Below are 19,698 nucleotides of genomic sequence, written 5' to 3'. Positions count from 1 at the left end.
CATCACAACACCTCATACCTTTAAAAGTCAAATGACAGGGACCTTTTTCAAATCTTAAAAAAATAAATAAAAAACCCAAATCCTGTGAGTCTATTAACTTGTCTTTATATATTGTCTATACAGTGAGACCATATACCAAAGTTTTTCTTAGTAGGTATTTCAAATGTTACTTGCAGGATTTGCTTTCCAAATTTGTAAACGTATTCAAAAATGTTCTAAACAACCAGTTATTTCTATCTTAATATAATTCCTTGTAATTGATTATACAGAAAAAAGAAAAATAAACTTGATTGAAAACAGAGTTTAAAAATTTACAGTAGATAGTCACTAATCTTAAAGATGGCTCATGGAGACGCTTCTGGAAGAAAACGCGATGGCTGTGCAGGGGAAGCACCCAGTGCAGTTCATCTGGTGCTGGTTGGCCACGCCGGCACCGGCAAACTACATTCTTGAAGCTGCACCTGACCGGCGAGTGCGAGAAGTATGTAGCCACGCTGGGCGTCGACGCCACCCGCTCGTGTTCCACACCAACCAGGGCCCCATCAGGGTCGACGTCTGGGACCCGGCCTGCGGGACGGCTACTACATCCAGGCCCAGTGTGCCATCGCACTGTTTGATGTGACATCCAGAGCTACCTACAGGAGCGTGGCTAACTGGTGTGTGTGTGTGTGTGTGTGTGTGTGTGTGTAACATCCCCATCATGCCGGGTGACAGCAAAGTGGACATTAAGGACAGGAAAGGTTAGGGAAAAGTCCATCTTCAGTACTATGATACTTCTGCCAAAAGTAGTGACAACTCTTGCTAGAAAGCTCACTGGAGAGCCAGCTTGGGGTTTGTTGCCATGCCTGCTCTTGCCCCACCAGAGGCGGTCATGGACCCAGCAGGGGCAGTGCAGTCGGAGGTGACTCAGACAACTGCTCTCCTGGATAAGGATGAGGATCTGGGAGTGAGTGAAGCTGGGGCTCATAGGCCACTGTGCTGTGATGTCGGTGGTGCAGCCTGTGTGGCACTGTTGTTAGCTAGCTAAGCGGGACATGAGCTTCATCTGTGGGGTGCTGAAGGAGTGAATGTGGCAGTCATGTGTTTGGACCTCTGCACATTTAGCTGTTTTGGATCGCAGTTTTCTCTCAAGTTTCAAATACAAGGCTGCCAACACTCACATCACGGTATTCAGTGGTAGAATCTTGTTTGTTACTCTCATTCCCATTCCTTTGTGTTTAGAATCAAAATAAAGTTGGATTTCAAATATCTAAGCAAGCAAACTCATCCCTTGTTTATAAGCATTTTAAAATCACTGGAATTGGAACGCTGGTGCCATGTTATGCTTAAATTAGGTTTGCTACTACTACTGGTTAATTGTAAATCTATAATTTCTCCTTATGTCTACTTTGTATGTTTGAGTCATGTCACGAACTAGGTATGACAGGTATGAGTTGAGAGGCAGAAGTGTTACTACAGTTCATTTTGGCCAGGTGTGTCCCTTGGGGAAGACCTGTCAGAATAAGTGATGCATGATTCGCACATACAGATAGCTAGTTTAAGGGTATAGTTGCTTTTTTTTTTAAGTGTTGAAATTTAACTGAAATGTGATCCCTGTTAAACATAAGAGTGGGAATAAGAGAGGGAAGAGATGTCCAATTTGGGACATGCTCAAGCTGACTTGCCCCAAATGGTAGTAGAAACTGTGGGGAGCAACCCGGACTGGACTGAGTTACTGGAATTAAGACTTATTCTATGCATCTGCTCTCCCACAATATGGCGCTGGGAGAGGAGGCAACAGCTTCTACCCAGCTGCCTCTCACCAACTTGACAAGCTGCAGGACCTGCTCCTGATTGGAGGAGAGCAGCGTACTCGGCGTGTGGGCAGCCGAGTTAGGATTGGCGGAGGAGGACTATAAAGGAGGAGAGAGACGGCATGCACCAGGAACATCTAAGGGGAACATCTGAAGGAACACCTGTGCAGCCCCCGAGAGAGCCGGCCGGCGGTGTGCTGCTCCCCTGCGGAAGTGGGGAAAGTGGCCAGGGGGAACCGCCCTTCCACGGAGGTGGAAGGGACAGTAGCCAACCCGGGAAGAACCAGCAGCAAACCCGGGGAGGGCCGAGCAGACAAAAGAACAGCGCAGGGTCATGTGTCGTTCCTCCACGAAAAGGGGGAGTGACATAATGGTGCCGTGACTCGGATATGAAGCCTAGGCAGGGCTTAGTGTCGTTCCTCCACGAAGATGGGGAGCGACATAATGGTGCCATGACTCGGATATGAAGCCTAGGCAGGGTTTAGTGTCGTTCCTCCACGAAGACGGGGAGCGACATAATGGTGCCGTGACTCGGATATGAAGCCTAGGCAGGGTTTAGTGTCGTTCCTCCACGAAGACGGGGAGCGACATAATGGTGCCGTGACTCGGATATGAAGCCTAGGCAGGGTTTAGTGTCGTTCCTCCATGAAGAGGGGGAGCGACAGAAACATACCAGGGGACTCCAATTTAATCCCATCAAGGTGGCATGTACCAATGCCATCTCACTAGTCCAAGTGATCAATTTCAGTTCACAATTGATCATAATGAAAGGACTAAGAGTCAAAGGGAGCACATAAACAAGTCTAGTACCTGCTAATACTAACCGATAGAATAAATAAAGGGGAGAGTGATCCAACATGGGAAGTGAGATACTCAGCAGACTCATAGAACATAGTGTCCTAAACAGCACTCTGGCCTCAGAATCAGCCCTAGAGACATTCTGATCTGGCTGAAAAGCCCATGAGAGTATTTCAGGCATGGAAAGCCAAGACACTCTGGAAAAAAAAAAAAAAAACACACACACACAAAACCTAAAGATCTCCGCGAGTGAGATCCCAGTGGAAAGAACAGGTCTTCAAAGAAGGAGGTACCTTTCTCTGAAGGGAGGAGAGAACCTCCACTTTGACTATGACCTTGTCTAAACAAGATAAGAGTCGGAGAACTCCAGGGGCTTCCATAGCCTTGGAAACTCATGACTGGAGCATAGGGAGATTACTGATGCCATAAACAGGAGTGTCAATTTGTAAAGGCAAACTAAACCATGTTTTAATGTAGACCTTCACATTTGAACAATGAGGTTGATAATGGCAGCTTGAGGGAGTTCCTGTCTATTAAAAATGAAAATAAAAAAATGGCTCAGATGCACTGGCTTCCTTAAATTTAGACAGTAATTGTAGTAACACTATTTTTTTTAACTTTTATTTAATGAATATAAATTTCCAAAGTACAGAATATGGATTACAATGGCTTCCCCCCCATTACGTCCCTCCCACCCGCAACCCTCCCCTTATCCACTCCCTCTCCCCTTCCATTCATGGCAAGATTCATTTTTGATTCTCTTTATATACAGAAGATCAGTTTAGCATATATTAAGTAAAGATTTCAACAGTTTGCTCCCACACAGAAACATAAAGTGAAAAATACTGTTTGAGTACTAGTTATAGCATTAAATCTCAATGTACAATGTAGTAACACTATTAAAACAATGGAGTCGTTTATAACTGGAGTCATAGAGATCTTCTAGTTCAACCCCTCATTCTAGTTTTAAGTTAATTAAAAGGTAACGTTAACATTAGTGTTTCTTCATTTGTATTGATAATTGCTTATGACCCAAAATTTGAGAAACAGAGAAAAGAATAAAGAAGAAAATTATCAGAACCTCAGCACCTGATGATGCCAAATTTGTTATCTCATTCTCTTTTCCCTCTACTCCAATTCACTTCTACTTTTCCAAATTATTCTCCAGAAAATTCACTTCCACTGTCAATGAATTCACTTATCACGACTTTGTCAACATCATTAGTATTATATTTGCAAATGTGATACGTGAAGCCTAGTGTTTGATAGCATAACACATACTTTCATTCCTAATCATGAACCTCTCCCTCTATTATTTAGCCATTTGAATTTTCTCTTTCATGATTTTCTAGTTATTTGCTTTTCCGTTGGCCACTGGGATCTTAGTATTCTTCGAATTCAGTTTGTAATTGTCATGCAATGCATATAATATTTCTATAACTGAAAACATTTTCATTGACAGCTTATTTTAATATCATGGCAAGCACAGCCTCTTTTTTTTTAACTTTTATTTAATGAATATAAATTTCCAAAGTACGATTTATGGATTACAATGGCTTCCCCCACATACCGTCCCTCCCACCCACTACCCTCCCCTTTCCCACTCCCTCTCCCCTCCATTCACATCAAGATTCATTTTCGATTATCTTAATATACAGAAGATCAGCTTAGTATACATTAAGTAAGGATTTCAACAGTTTGCTCCCACACAGAAACATAAAGTGAAAAATAATAGATGATTTTCTTTAAATGATGATGAAATCAGATCAGACCTATTGTCATGTTTAATCCCAGTGAGAGTCAAGTTGGGAGTTGATAATTTCTTTTTTTTTTTTCCTTTTCTTTTTTTTTTTTTTTTTTTACAGAGGATCAGTTTAGTATACATTAAGTAAAGATTTCAACAGTTTGCACCCCCATAGAAACACAAAGTGAAATATATTGTTTGGGTACTCGTTATAGCATTAAATCTCAATGCACAGCACATTAAGGACAGAGATCCTACATGAGGAGTAAGTGCACAGTGACTCCTGTTGTTGACTTTACCAATTGACACTCCTGTCTATGGCATCAGTAGTCTCCCTATGCTCCAGTCATGAGTTTCCAAGGCTATGGAAGCCCTCTGAGTTCTCCAATTCTTATCTTGTTTAGACAAGCACAGCCTCTTTTATTGTTCTTTATCAAATATTTTAATAGTCATCTCATTTATATTCTTTTAAATTTTTGTATTCTTAAATTTTTTTTAAGTTTTAAGCTTAAGATTTTAACTGGAATTATGTTCAAGATATACATTGAGTTGCAAAGAATCAATGCCCCTTTCTGCACATACAGATACCTATAAGTATAAAATGCTTATCAAAGCAACCTAGTGTCTGTCTGATTTCAGTAGATTATAAATTTGCAGCTATTTCATTTAGGACTTTTGCATGTATAAATATGTACAAAAATACATAAGATTGACTTTTAGTTTCTGTTTTGTTCATTATCAAACTTTGTTTATTAGGGTTATGGTAGACTCACAAGATAAATTGCTCTAGAGACCTTATCCTGGGTGTTGAAAAGATGTATAAGTGACTGGAATGATCTAGCATGTTAAAGGTTGAAATAATTCACCTGCATGCCCAGACACATACTTGGAAGCAGAATTTCCCTCATGCATTCTTTGTTTTTTAGACACATTAAGGTTTTCTACTGCCTTAAAACCCTTATTTCTTTGAAATATGCCAGTTTCTTAACATGAAATTACATAAAATGTTTATATTTATAACATTTTATTGATTTGGCATTTCTTTTATTTAACTTATTCCCTACGAAGCAACTACTATATAAATATATCTTAATTTTATTTGGAACACTTTGTGTTTTCATATCAATTACAGGAGTATTTGTTTCTGTGAAAAATGTCGCTGGTATTTTGATATAGATTGCATTGAATCTGTAGATCATTTTTAGTAGTATGTACATTTTGGCCAGGTTAATTCTACCCATCCATGAACATGGAATATTTTTTCATTTTTTTCGTGTCCTCCTCAATTTCTTTCATCAGTGCTTTATAGTTTCTATTGTAGAATTCTTTCACCTTCTTAGTTAAATTTGCTCCTCGGTGTTTTACCATATTTTTATTCTGCAGCTCTTCTAGATGAAATTGTTTTCATGATTTCCTTTTCAGCTCGTTTGTTATTGGTTTATAGGAATGGTAGTGATTTTTTGTGTGTGTTTCACTTATATGCAGAAGCGAAAATGTGGGTCTAACAGAAATAGAAGGTAGAGTAGTAGTCATCAAAACTGGGAAGGTTGTGTATTTGGGGGTATGGGGTGCGGATGGTTCATGAGTGCGTGAGTGCATCTGGCTGGACAGGAGGAGCATATTACAGTGTTCAAGAGTACAGTAACCTGTGATTATTTCATAATTGCTAATATAAGTGATTTCCCATCATAAAAAATGATCAATATGGTGATGGATATGCCAGTTAGCTTGGTGTATTAATTTCTTATTATATACATGTATTGAAATATTGTACTGTATCTTTTTTATGATTTTATTTATTTACTTGAGAGGCAGAGTTACAGACAGAGAGAGGAAGAGACCGAGACAAACGTCTTCCATCCACTGGTTCTCTCCTCAAATGGGTGTAACAGCCGGAGTGTGGCCGATCTGAAGTCAGGACCCAGGAGCTTCTTCCTGCTCTTCCATGTGAGTGCGGGAGCCTAAGCACTTAGACCATCTTCCAGTGCTTTCTCAGGCCATAGGCAGAAAGCTAAACAGAAGAGGAGCAGCTGAGACACAAACATGCACCTATATGGGATGCTGGCACCACAGGCAGTAGATTAGCTTACTATACCATGGCGCCAGCCCTACACAATATCTCATAAATATGGACAATTATTATCTGTCAATAAACAAAATAATAGGTTTATTTTGTTTTTTATGCACTGATTTCTCATTTTCTTTTTATCCATACACAGATTTATTATATATAGTTTTTACTTTAATTTTTAATTTTCTATCCATACATTTATATTTTTACTATTTTAAACTATTAAATCACATATTAATACCTTTCTATCTTTAAAATATTATATATAATACATTATTATGTTTTAAATATTCCTTTGATGGCTTCTTCATAATTTACTTTAGAGTATTAGTATTATTATTATTATTTTTGATAGGCAGAGTGGACAGTGAGAGAGAGAGACAGAGAGAAAGGTCTTCCTTTGCCGTTGGTACACCCTCCAATGGCTGCCGCGGCCAGCGCGCTATGGCCGGCACATCATGCTGGTCCACAGCCAGGAACCAGGTGCTTATCCTGGTCTTCCATGCGGGTGCAGGGCCCTAGCACTTGGGCCATCCTCCACTGCACTCCCTGGCCACAGCAGAGAGCTGGCCTGGAAGAGGGGCAACCGGGACAGAATCTGGCACCCTGACCGGGACTAGAACCTGGTGTGCTGGCGCTGCAAGGCGGAGGATTAGCCTATTGATCTGTGGTGCCGGCCTACAGTATTTTTAATCTATTAAGTATTTGAATAATTTTAATATACATTTTTATATTATATGTATATATTTTTGATATTTTAGTTTTATATTCAAATATCTAACCACTATAATGTCTATCCTTATAATTATGAAATAGAAATCTTTAATCAAGTTTTAGATCAATTTTCTGTCAACGATTTTTCTGTAGAATGCAAAACTTGATTTATCTTGAATTTATTAATTACATTATATAATTTTTTGTGTTTTTTAAAAATATTTTACTTATTTATTTGAGAGATAAAGTTAATAGAGGGGGGAGAGGCAGAGAGAAAGGTCTTCCATCTGCTGCTTTACTCCCCAAATGGCTGCAAAGGCCAGAGCTGAGCTGATCTGAAGGCAGAACCAGGAGCTTCTTCCAGATCTCTCACACTTGTGGACCATTTTCCACTGCTTTTCCAGACCAGAAGCAGAGAGCTGGATCAGAAGAGGAGCAGCTGGGACAGGAATGGGGGCCCATAAGGGATGCTGGTGCCACAGGATGCTGAGATTAACCTACTAGGCCACAGTGCTGGCCCCAATTCTGCATGTTTTTTAATCTGTCGGATCTATGATGTGTGCATATTGCTATACTAAAAGGGTTCACTGGGGCCAGCACTGTAGCAATATAATTTTAGTTTTTGTTCATTATTCCATTTTTAATGACGATTTATAATTTTAAAATATATAAGTGTATACAGTTATATATAATATTTAACTATGACATTATATTATATGGCATGTGAATTTATTGCCTAGTTGGCTTAATTATAGAATAAATTTATATGATTGATACAGTGTAATGATTTGACTTTTTAATTTTAATACATTTGATTCTGAATACTTCTTTTGGCATTAGTGCTCTCTTAGTTGCTGTTTGATTCATATCTTGTATATCCTTTTACTTTTTTATTTCTTTACTTTTGATATATTTGACATCACTTAATTTTAGCCTAAAAATGAAATGAAACTTAATTAAAACAAAAAAATAGTCAAGGAGCCAGGCGTAGTGGGTATAGCCACCGTCTGCAGTGTCAGCATCCCATATGGGTGCTGGTTTGTGTACTGGCTGCCCCACTTCCTACCCAGCTCTCAGCTATGGCCTGGGAAAGCAGGAGAAGATGGCCCAAGTCCTTGGCCCTTGCACCCACTTGGGAGACCAGGAAGAAGCTCCTGGACCCTGTCTTCAGATTGGTGCAGCTCCAGCTGTTGTGGCCATCTGGGGACTGAATAGCAGATGGAAGACCTCTCTCTCTGTCTTCACTTCTGTAACTCTGCCTTTCAAATAAATAAATATATTTTTTGACAGGCAGAGTGGACAGTGAGAGAGAGAGAGACAGAGAGAATAGTCTTCCTTTTGCCATTGGCTCACCCTCCAATGGCTGCCGCGGCCGGTGCGCTGAGGCCAGCACACCACACTGATCCGAAGCCAGGAGCCAGGTGCTTCTCCTGGTCTCCCATGGGGTGCAGGGCCCTAGCACTTGGGCCATCCTCCACTGCACTCCTGGGCCACAGCAGAGAGCTGGCCTGGAAGAGGGGCAACTGGGACAGAATCCAGCGCCCTGACCAATGTGCCGGCGCCACAGGCGGAGGATTAGCCTAGTGAGCCGCGGCACCCGCCAATAAATAAATATTTAAAAAAATTAGTCAAATCAACAAATCTCTGTGCTTTGATATAATATATTTAAGTCATTAAGTTATTCTGCTTATCTTGTGGAATTCTTTAAAGGTTAAATGATAATAATAATAATAATAATAATTATTATTATAATCTCCCAATAAACATTTAGTGAAGGTCACATATTCTAGCTCTGAGGGATAAACTTCCAGTTCTAACACTTTTTGTCTGTGAGCAACTTACTGTATCTTTCTGATCTTCAATGTCATCACTTAAAAATGGGACCAATAATAGCATATACATTGTAGAATGGATTTTGGGGAGAGAGAGAGACAGACAGATAGACAGACAGACGTACCTGCCTAGCACCTGCCATAAGGGAGAGTTAAGTAAATATTGGCTATTTTTATTCTTTGCAGATCATGAGTCTTTTTCATTCTGTAGTGATTTGGAGAACAGGTGTGCATCCTGTTTTTAAATAACATGGCAATTACCCATGAAATTTTTAAAAAACACAATACAATCTAAATTTTTCTAATTATCAATAAGCAACAGTATAATAACTTCTTATTCTACCCCATGTAAAATTAACTTTAGCACATTTTTTAGCAAACTTTTAGGTTAGGTTACCATTTTTATAATAAATCTGCATTTTATTTGTTCATATTTTTAGTAACTACAAATGTTTTTACATTTTGTCTTATTATTTTAAAGATAATTTAAAAATGTTATTTTATGTACAAAAATGCTTAGAAATGTAGCTATTTGTTTAATTGTGCTTTGTGCTCTGCCTCAGTTTTTTTTTTTTTCTTTATGTAGTACCCTTCATCTTTATGGTTTTCTAATTTTCACTAAATTCTTGGTGATCTGAAATATATTCTGACATCTTTCTTCAGGTAATCTACATGAAAATTATTCTTAGTGTCCGATATCTGAAAAAATACCTTTCCTTCCATTTATAAATGAGCAGCTAGTTTAGTGTATTTTTTGTATGAAGTCTGTCCCAGTGGAGAAGAAATATGAGGTTAATATGATTTTTTTTTATATTTCTGAAAGCTGGAATTTGTTTTTCTTCATTTTTGAATTTTAACATTTCTGTTGAGTTTTATATTCTCTTCCTGGGATAAGGTGAACTCTTAGGATCTACAGATGCAGTTAATTTTTCATCTCAGGATTTATTTTGTTCCCTTGTTGCTTTTCTTTCTATTTTTATCATTTACTCCTAATATTTGCATTCTGACGAAAGAGTTCTTCCTTCAGTGGACACTAAATAAATGTCAACGATTCTCTTTAAAGACGCCTACCTTTGAATTTTAATTCTACTTTTGCAGCTTCAGAACACACTTTTCTGAGCTCAGCTTGAACTTCAGCCTTTGTCTTCTCATCATGTCTTGATCTTTAGGGCGGCATACTCTGCATTACTTTTTTCAATGGAATCTATGAATTCTTGTGAATTTTTGAGAAAATGGAAAAGTATTTTCCTAAAAATTATGCTTTCACATGTAGTGAATATTTTTTGGAGATATGACTCCCTGATGTCACAGGACAGTTGACATGCCCCCTCTTTATGCGATAACAAAAACACAAGGAAAATGAGGACTTAGTGCTTGTTCTTTTCTACTCAAGGCGGCCTGGGTCTTGTTTTGTTTTTAAAAAGGGAGAACACGTGATTTCCTTTGGCTGATCTCAGTGTCCACTTAGATGCTTGTTGAAAACCTGTTTCAGAACAAGCAGAGTGTGTTTATGAAAAGTACAATTTATCCAGTGAAGATCTTCTAGCCTTACATGAACTCTTCTCCCAGGTTGTAACTTCAGTGTTGAGATTGAGAAATTCTGTCTCTACAATACCAGTGACAGACTGATTCTTTTGTAATCAGAAGCATTTATATATAGATTTTCTGATAAGTGGGTTTTCTTTTTTATAACTGTTATTTAATAAATATAAATTTTGAAAGTACAACTTATGGATTATAGCGGTTTTTCTCCCCATAACCACCCTCCCACCTACAAACCATCCCATCTCCTACTCCCTCTCCCATCCCATTCTTCATTAAGATTCATTTTTAATTATCTTTATATACAGAAGATCAACTTAGTATATACTAAGTAAAGATTTCAACAGTTTGCACCCACACAGACACACAAAGTATACAGTACTGTTTGAATACTAGTTTTACCATTAATTTGCATAGTACAACACATTAAAGACAGAGGGTTTTCTGTTGATGCCTCCAATTCACTCCCCAAACATAATAAATTGGAAAGGCTGAATATGCAGATGATTGCTAGAGTTCATATAACAACAGTTCTGCAATGGCCAGCCCAGGAAACCAGCTCATTCTCTACAGTAGCCTGTCCCTGAAGCCAGGAAGTCAGAGTACTGTCTCTAGCAACCAATGCAAGAATCTCTCCAATAATCTCTGTTATGATTAACCCCAAATGGCCAGAACCTCATTAACAACTGACAGACTATTTCATTTTTGTCTGTGTTTCCATGGTAGGACCATCCAGAGAAAGCCAAATGTACCCCTTAGCTGACCATGTAGAAAATCCTGCTTTTAGTTAACCCCTTTACATCCTTCCCATGTCTAAGGCCTCCAATCAAATATCCAGACATTTCCTTTTCTTTTTCCCGTATACAGCTCTCCTACTTCTCTTCCTGCCTGAGTTTCTGTCTGGTGCAAGTGAAAGTCATTGACTCCCTTGGAATAGAGGGCTCTGAATGACCTTTTCTTGTCATCTGTTGGTTGGTATTCACTTACTTCCACAACTTGTACTGTCTTCTTGTCCACCAGGCTTTAGAACATCCAGAAATTTCAGAACAATGGTTAAAAGGGAATGCTAATATGTGTATGGCAAACATAGTGTAGGTGGTGGCCACATGGAGGATCTAACTTTTACAATCTATGAAGTAGTTCCTGGATGTAGTGAGGCTTGGTGGCTGCAAATGTCTCCCCCTACCCCACCTCTTTTTTTTTTAAGTTTTGCATATTCTCTAACTCTAAGCTGGTGACAGGAAGGCAGAAAGCGGGGCCATGGTTTGACGCCTTCCTACATCATCTAACCAGGATGCAGTGTTCTGTTTGAGAGAACGATGTAAATGTAGGCTGGAAGTGGTTGGCCCTTCTCAAATCATGTTTTACAAGTTGGAAATCCCTCCCAAACTTCACAAATGATTTGTTGTTATCCTTCATTTCCTGGAATAGCACACATTAAATTTTTCTATTTTCATGGGAGAAACTTGGAGAACCCAGGAATTGCTATACAAATACTATTTCACCCAGAAATCATGTACAACTTACTCCTTTTAGGAATGGAGAAGCTGTGGCTTAGATCTCTTGATTCCTTGTTCATTCTGTCCTCCAATATTTGTTTTTTAAATTGTTTTTCCATAATTTATCATATTCCTGTTTGTAATGAGCTTAGAAAATTTTCTCCTCTACATAATTGTTCTATATTCTTGGACCAGTTATTTAATATTTCTAAGCCTTAAGTTTGTCATAAAAAAGGGTGGTTGCTAATAAGATGTGAAGGAAATAAACATGTCAGAAGCCATTTTAGGTACTTTAATATATATCATTATATATTATTTTTAATCCTCTTTAAAACCCTACAAGACCAAGATGGTTAGCACCCCTAATCCACACGTGAGAAACTGAAGTTCAGAGAGGTGGAATGATGTGTCCAAGGTCATACATCTGATAAGTGGTAGAGCTAGGGCTTGAAACCAGACAGTCTTAATCAAGACTTGCTTTAAAAATCTTAGCACAGTTTTCTAGACCACAGTTTTTTATGGTGCTAAAAGCTGACTATAACTAAATTTGGAAGATGCTGTGGGACAAAGCTAGCTAGGTGAAAATACCTACCTGAATACATGGGGCTTCCCAGTATTGAGAGTATCTAAGGAGGTTCTAGTAGTTCCGTTGGCAAAGTATCCATGATGGGGAACTCATGCTGCTGATGTGGCCCAATGCGACCGTTCAGGAGCACAGTTTTCAATGGTGGTATGACTTTGGGAAATCTTTATTTCTACGGTTTTCTGAAGAATGTTTAACTCCAAAATAACCCTATATGGTTTAAAACATTTCCATCTGCTGTAGGGAGGAAGCTGGTAGTTCTGCCTCATATCCAGTGCAGACAATCTGAGGGCTATAAAAGGCTTGGAAAGTAGTTTATGCTTTCCTCTTAAGTTTTCTGTTTGATTCCTGTTACCTTCTCATGTTTTGGGAAGTGGTGAAGAGGGCTTTATGGGACTCTCTGTATAGTTTTCTAAGGTCATAGTCAATGGCAGAATATGAAACAATTCAGCAGTGGAACTTTCTCATTTCTTTTGACTGTCTAGCATTTGATTTCCCTATGTTTAGGGAATTCCTTTTATAATGAGTGTCTGTGGAGGAGAGCCAGCTTCCTTTTGTAGAAGCAAAACTACCACACTTTGCTATCATGGTGCTGCTGTGAGAATTAATCAATGTTGTGTATGAGAAATATTCAGATGGGAGCTGGATGCATAGACCCTCCCCCAAAATACTTGTCCTCATAATTCAGATTTTGTCAGGCACAGCATTACATTGGACCTAGGGGAGTCCAAGTTACGAAGCAGAGATCAGCTTTTACATGAGTAGGCATTTCATCTTCTGAGTTTGATTTTGGAAGCTGGAAACACAGAATTTTGAGTTATTTTCCTTTCTTCTTTCTCTCCACTGTAAATTAAAGCTCTATCTGTGTGTTATTAGTCATTTCAGTGTCAAACTATACATGGTAATTCCAATGTGCACCTAAGCTAATACTCTCAACACATAATTGATACAAATAATGTTAAGAAAGAAATTTAGGCACTGGCAGGTATAAATGGCAGTAGTTTGCATAAGCTGATGCTTACAGGATACATACTCCAGGACAGCAAGTTTGGAGGCTGGAGGTATCTGTTCTCCAATGAGACTTCTACCTCTCCAGGTAAGAGGTTGGCCAACCACTACATCAAGAATCACCTCACTGATCCAGTCATTTTGCATTGACTCCTCCTCCTCCCCTTTCTTGGCTTCTTTCATATGTTATGTTTTCTGATAAGCTTTAGTACACAGACTCAATCCTCTGTCTTGAAGTGGCAGACAAGGAGATTTTGGAGAACAAAGCCCCTGGGAATTACCATAGATCATGCAGGTCTGTACTAAAGAAAGACACCATTCACTTTGTCCCCACCTTGTAAGACTCACAAATCGAGGGTACGGGTACAGGGGACTAGGTGGAGCCAAGGAGAGGGCAAAGATATGTGGTGATTCTGTGGGCCAAGCCCTTCACCTGTATTTTCTGATTTAAGCCCATCCAATTAGTAAAGTGCTGTCACTGTTTTGTATTGCAGGCAACGAAAGCTTAGAGGGGTTATGCAACTTGCATAATTTGAACCAATTACTACACAAAATACTAGGGTTCAAACTCAAGTTGGTCTGACTTTAAATCAAGACATCCTTTTGCAACCCTTCCATGTATCTTGCCATTTTTAATAGCCTCCATTTAACAGTCTCTAAGTCTCCATTCCTCTCCAATTGACCAGTAAGACAAATGGGGAAGGATTAAATTATCTTGGAATTTGAAGGTTTCAGAATGCAAATTACTGCCTATCATTTTCTGTCAGGGGTGGACATTCGAGTCCACTCCTGGGTGGTTGTGTTCTCTACATAAGTCTGGAAGGCTATTCATACCTTGTTCAAGGCTGTAGAGCATCACTTCCCATCACTTCCCATTGAAATGATGAGATTAAACCATTATCAGGTGAAACCACATGCTATTCCAATTTCACAATATTTCTGCTTTCAAATGACTTCTCTGGAGGAAAAGGGGCCATAAATCCCCTAAATAAATAATAATAAATGTTCTGGTCTGTGTCTGTATCACAGAGAGATTACTTTGGCACGCTGGCACTTAGCAAATGAGAAATGTCAAAACAAATAAACTGCTTAATCCATATTGGATCATGACAAATTGATTTGGAAATCCTGTTTTCTCCTATCAGGTGCTGCTTCTGAGATGGATAGTTTCACATTTTTCATACGGGCTTTGAGGCCTTTGACTCATGGTATTGAGAATAGAAAGGCAATTTAGCAGTTCTAGAAGGTATCTGACAAAATGCTTTAAAAAAAGTTTTTATCATCCTTTTCCTGAATTGATATTTTATGTCACCCTTGTACACAGCCCATGGTTAAATCAGCTTCTTATGCTGGGCAAAATACTCTAAGTATCTGTAACTGTTTCCATCATACTCCTTTTTATTATTTCATCCTGGATATCTATGAAGAAATATCTGTTACAAAATTAGACAAAATTCTAATGAGTTTAGTGGCTGTCATTCAATTACTGCTGAAAAGATTCTTAACACATAAATGCATTTGAAAAGAATTAGGAGGTTATTACCTTCCCTATCAAATTAAGACTTTTAATATTTATGATCATGATTTTAGTTATTTTCTTACATTATTCTTAGTTGGTTACTCTCCCTCAACAATACTATTAATGTACTTCTCCACAAAAACTCACAGCAATAGCCTAAAGCAGATGCTGTTGTTGTCCCACACTGGAGATGAGGGAACAGATATGCAGATTAGGTAGCTTTCCCAAGGTCACAGGTGATGAGTGACAGCACCTGGATTTGAACCAGGCTGTCTGATTAGGGAGACCATGCTGTGTTTGCTTATTAAGCGGAAGAAGGAAGCTCTAAATTCTCTTCTGAGTGTAAATCTGAGGGAGCTTTTTAAGGTTCATGGGAAATGGAATTAGAAGTATGCATTTATTTTGTTCCAAAGTTTTTCTTTGTTCAACAAAATTTATTTGAAAATTCATATTATGAAAAACTGCCTGGATCTCAATTTTCCTACACCAAAATAAAGTCACACTTTTAATTTTGTTTGCCTTATGAAATACCCCTGTGTGCTTACCCAACTTTTACTTTGTCAACTTTGAGGCATTTTCTTTTTTCTTCCTTTTTTTTTTTTTTTTTTTTTTTGGACAGGCAGAGTTAGACAGCGAGAGAGACAGAAAGAAAGGTCTTCCTTTTTCCATTAGTTCACCCCCCAAATGGCCGCTACAGCTGGCGCGCTGTAACGCCAAAGCCAGGAGCCAGGTGCTTCCTCCTGGTCTTCCATGTGGGTGCAGTGCCCAGGCACTTAGGCCATCCTCCACTGCCTTCCCAGGCCACAGCAGAGAGCTGGACTGGAAGAGGAGCAACTGGGACAGAATCCGGTGCCCTGACCGGGACTAGAACCCCAGGGTGCTGGCGCCCCAGGGGGAGGATTAGCCTAGTGAGCCGCAGCGCCAGCCTGGAGGCATTTTCAATGCAGGTATTGTTTCAAGAACTGCAATGGCATTGGTAAATTCCCACAACTAGGCAGTGCTAGTGAGGGGGACTGGCAGTTATTGGTCTGGGAGTTGGGGCTCTACTCTGTCCTTCCTTCTCATTCTCAGATCATGAGCTGTGAAACATAACAATAGTGAGAGCCTATTACTCCTTTACCCTGCCTTTCGTGCAGCTTGTCTCAGCCCACTGTGTTCCTGATCGTGGCAGCCATCCTGGGAAGGTAAGGTGGAGTGTTCACTCCAACATCCTGTGGGAGACTGGACTGCTATTGACAATGTTTGATAGGAACAACAGCCCATGCCAGAGCTTGTCAACCAGGTCTGAAGACCAAGTTTGTACAAAAATTAATGGGTTTACTTTGGTCAGTGAAGTGCTTTACTTTTCACAAATAAGATGCCAATGTTTAAACATTGGAAGGTTTTACACACTCAAATCTTGAGAAACATCAGAAGACCTGACAACTCTAGGTTCTCAACCACAAATGCCAACAATGGATTGAACATGGAGGTGGCTACCCTGTTTTGATGAATAGTTAGTTCTTTGATTTACCCCAGTCCCAACCATGCACTATTTTCTTATAGTGCACCTCACACCCAATTCACCCATTTTGTGTATTAAGGGAATTGTTGAGCTCGTGGTTCTGATTATTCAAAATTTTCTGTTCCTTATTGTTGTGATGAGTAACTATTTCATGCTTGATCAATTTCACCTAACAATTAGATTTTTTTAAAAATGTGAGAGAGTGGAAGGAACATGGATATTGGAATCAGCCTTCTCTGGATTCCAATTTGTACCTTGTAAATTTCCAGTTATACAAATTTGGACAAGTTCCTTCTTTTCTTTTACCATTGACTTCTTTCTGTATAAAACTGGAAAAATATAACCTGAAACAGAATGAGGAGTGCATATTTTGCACCCAACAGATGTCATATTTTTCTCAGAATTTGCTGCTCCTTGTGTTATTAAACAACCTGGAAGGACAAAGATGAGTAACACTTGGACTTGCTCTGAATAATTTCACAGTCTGGTGAGGGGGACAGTTTTCCTTTATTGGTGATGCTAACTTTGATCATTAACTGAGAATGGTTTCTGCCAGGTTTCTCCACTATTGAGTTACTATTTTCCCTTTTGCAATTAGTAAATAGTTTGCTGAGAGATATTTTGAACTATTGTAGATATGGTAATTCCCATTGACCTTCACACAATAATTTTAGGATTTATAAACTCTTTTTTTTCTTTTTGACAGAACAAATTACTATTATGATAGCTTTCAAGACAACATCTGTCCAAGGTATATGAAGCCAGATAAAATAATCAGTATTTTCCCAAAATGAGCCTGGAAAGATTTTTTTTCTTCTTTTTTTTTTGGGGGGGGGTGGGGGCCCTCTGTATTGTAGGACATCACTGTCACTATCCCATCACTGAAAGTAATTCAGTCTGCTATTTGTCTTGGCACTGCTTACTCATTTAATGACTGAGGATCAGGTCTAGAAAGATCCTGTCCTCTAGCAGTGCTGGTGTAGGGAGAAGACGACCTGGGGTCTTTTGTGATTGGACATGGTGCACTGACTTCCATCAAGAATGTACATGGGAAGGCAGGCCTTATACAAGCTGCACAAACACATGGAACATCTCACACTGGCATGCCAGTGGCACTCCTTTAAAACCCTCTTAAGAATAAAATCTCACATCTTTTTCAAGAATTAAGTCCCTTTATCAATTTTGTAAAAAACAAAAATAAATTATAAATATTGAACATTATGATGAGCATTTTTTAAAAAAGATTTATTTATTTGAAAGTCAGAGTTACAGAGAGAGAGGAGAGGCAGAGAGAGAGAGAGAGAGGGAGGTATTCCATTGCTGGTTCACTCCACAATTGGCTGCAATGGCCAGAGCTGCACCCATCCGAAGCCAGGAGCCAGGAGTTTCTTCTAGGTCTCCTACAAGGGTGCAGGGACCCAAGTGTGTGGAGCAACTGAGACTAGAATAAATTACTGGAACTGCTAAGACTAATTCTATGCATCTGATCTCCCATCATATGGTGCTGAGAGAGAGTGAACAACTTCTACACAGCTGCCTCACCAATTCGACTAATAAGGTGCAGGAGCTGATCCTGCTCCTGATTGGAGGAGAGCAGCGTGCTTGGCGTGTGGGCAGCAGAGTTGGGATTGGTGGAAGAGGACTATAAAGGAGGAGAGAGACAGCATGCACCAGGAACACCTAAGGAACATCTGAGGAACCCCTGAGAGAGCCGCCTGGTGGTGTGCTGCTCCTCCGCGGAAGCGGGGAAAGTGGCAGGGGTGCCGCTCCTCTGTGGAGGCAGGGGGCCGGCAGCTAACCCGGGATGGCATCGTTCCTCCGTGAGTGGGGGAACGGCAGCAAACCCGGGAAGTGTCGGGCAAAGAGAACAGTGCAGGGTCTGGTGTCGTTCCTCCTCGAGTGGGGGAGCGACACCAAGGACTTGGGCCATCTTCTACTGTTTTCCCAGGCCATAGCAGAGAGCTGGATTGGAAGTGGAGCAGCCAGGTCTTGAACTGGTGCCCATATGGAATGCCAGCGCTTCAAGACAGGGTGTTAACCTTCTGCTCCACAGCACCAGCCTTGGGCATTTTTGAACTTAATAATTTGTGTGCTGGTACATAGTCACTCTTAGAAAATATATGAAACAGGAGAACAAGGTCACCCACCGCGTGGAAGCCGAGCCGCGGGACTGAGCTGCGCAAGCTGTAGGCTCTGCGTGCCAGTGCTGGAAGGGGAGTGCGTGCAACACAGACAACAGCGGGGAGACTTGGGACGCCCAGGGCTCCGAGTCCACACATCGGTGCTGGAAGGGGAGCAGACCTGCGTGGAGAGCATGGGAGCCCACAGTTCGGGACACCAGTGGCAGACTCAACACACCAGCGCTGGAACGCGAGGTGAGCCGAACCTCAATAGCCCGAGACACCGGCAGGCAAGCGGAGAGAGGAGACTAGAGGGAACGACCCCCAGGGTGGGGGGAGAGAGAGGAAAAAAAAAAAGGTGACTGGTACAGACACGGGTTTCTCTCTCTCCGCTCACCTCTCAAGGGCGAGCAAGACAAAGAGCAGGCGCCATCTTGGACATACGTCATAAGCAGAGCGACCTCAGGTCTGCACCGGCCCTGAGCCTAGCAGAAAAACCTGACTCTGGGCGGCGCGAATTAACAGGAGATTAGGACCTAGTAAATTTGTGGTGCTACTGAACTGAGACTGTGAAAAAAGAGACGGTGGGGGAGAGAACTCACGGAATTCACGTGAGCACTCTCCAGAGACGCTACAATTCCGTAACTTTGGCAACCCAGTGGGAGACTGAAGGAGAATCTGAGCCCACCCTGAGGGCAGAACAGATTCCCTGTGTGGTCCTTGGGAAAGAGCTTCTGATCTCTGGCTCCTGTGGGTATATCATTTGCCTGCTAACTACCTCCAACTTCGTTCAGCTGTGCAGAATAACTTCCCTTTTGAATCAAAAAAAAAAAAAAAGAAAGAGAGAGAGAGAGAGGTTTACCACGCCTAACCTGGGAGTGTCACCTTTGGCACACCAAACAGAGCTCTCAGGCCACACCCATCTCAAGCCCTAAGGCTCCATCAAAAACAGATAGTCCACTTAATCTAGA

General features: G+C 40.3%; 1 pseudogene; it reads left to right on the top strand.

Annotated features, from left to right (window-relative positions):
- Nucleotides 1-373: 373 nt before the first annotated feature.
- Nucleotides 374-1,027, top strand: LOC138843735 (GTP-binding nuclear protein Ran-like; annotated as a pseudogene).
- Nucleotides 1,028-19,698: the final 18,671 nt, after the last annotated feature.

Source organism: Oryctolagus cuniculus, chromosome 9, assembly GCF_051225735.1.
Source record: "Oryctolagus cuniculus isolate XC-2025 breed Fujian yellow rabbit chromosome 9, ASM5122573v1, whole genome shotgun sequence".
NCBI classification, from domain to species: Eukaryota; Metazoa; Chordata; class Mammalia; order Lagomorpha; family Leporidae; genus Oryctolagus; species Oryctolagus cuniculus.
Note: the sequence above shows the minus strand (reverse complement) of the source record. Positions and strands in the feature narration are given on the sequence as shown.